The sequence below is a fragment of the Trachymyrmex septentrionalis genome, unplaced genomic scaffold (assembly GCF_001594115.1).
Source record: "Trachymyrmex septentrionalis isolate Tsep2-gDNA-1 unplaced genomic scaffold, Tsep1.0 scaffold721, whole genome shotgun sequence".
NCBI classification, from domain to species: domain Eukaryota; kingdom Metazoa; phylum Arthropoda; class Insecta; order Hymenoptera; family Formicidae; genus Trachymyrmex; species Trachymyrmex septentrionalis.
In genome coordinates, this window is record NW_017305907.1 from 1 (window position 1) to 1,029 (window position 1,029).

The following is a 1,029-nucleotide window of genomic DNA, read 5'->3' on the forward strand; positions in this document are numbered from 1 at the left end:
CATTTCACAACCGATATCCTTAATTCTAATTCTATATTAGACCAATAGCACACGCGAGCTGTGCACCACTAACTCGCCAATATAAAAGGAGACCCTCCTATATCGATACTCAACCGAACTGCGTATATCTTTAATTTGTGTGTGAACATTTGCGATAATTATTTTGTAATACTGTTAATTCTATTATGTTTTTAACGTCTGAAGAGGGCTCAATCCGATGGCCGAAACTTGTTACTGAATTTTTATTTATTTTTTATCTTTTATTTTTTATGTATTTTTTATTTTTATTATATACTTTCTTCGACTTTATTTTTATTTATTTGTATTATATCCTTTTAATTAAATGATTTTTTTTTAAAAAGAAATGTGTTGACTCTTATCCACAAAGTGGAGGTTTCTATCTGTAAAATGCTTTCTTAAACATCCCGATGCGACAATTTTTGAAGTTATTGTTATGTATATACATGTATGTCCAAAAAATAAATTTAAAGTACAATAAGTAAAATATTTAAAATACAATAAGTAACTGGTAAAGGAAACAAAATGTAACCAATTTCTCGAGGTTTCTCACACAACAAAAAATAAATTTAAAATACAATAAGTCCAAAAAATAAATTAAAAATACAATAAGTAAAATATTTTTTCATAAAAATTAGACTAATCTCTCGAGATTTCTCACACAACAAAAAATAAAATTAAAATACAATAAGTCCAAAAAATAAATTAAAAATACAATAAGTAAAATATTTTTTCATAAAAATTAGACTAATCTCTCGAGATTTCTCACGCAACATTTCACCCAATACAGACATAATATTCATTTAAAGTATCAAAGTTAATAAAGAAGTATATTATATTACCGGTAATGTTGACGTATATCTGGTAAAGGAAACAAAATGTCTACCATAAATATCTTATATCCTTTATTGGAACAATGTACCACATAGTGCATGCATTGCACCACATAGTGCAAAGCATTTTACTTTTTTTTTTTTTTTTTTTTTTTTTTTTTTTTTTTTTTTTTTTTTT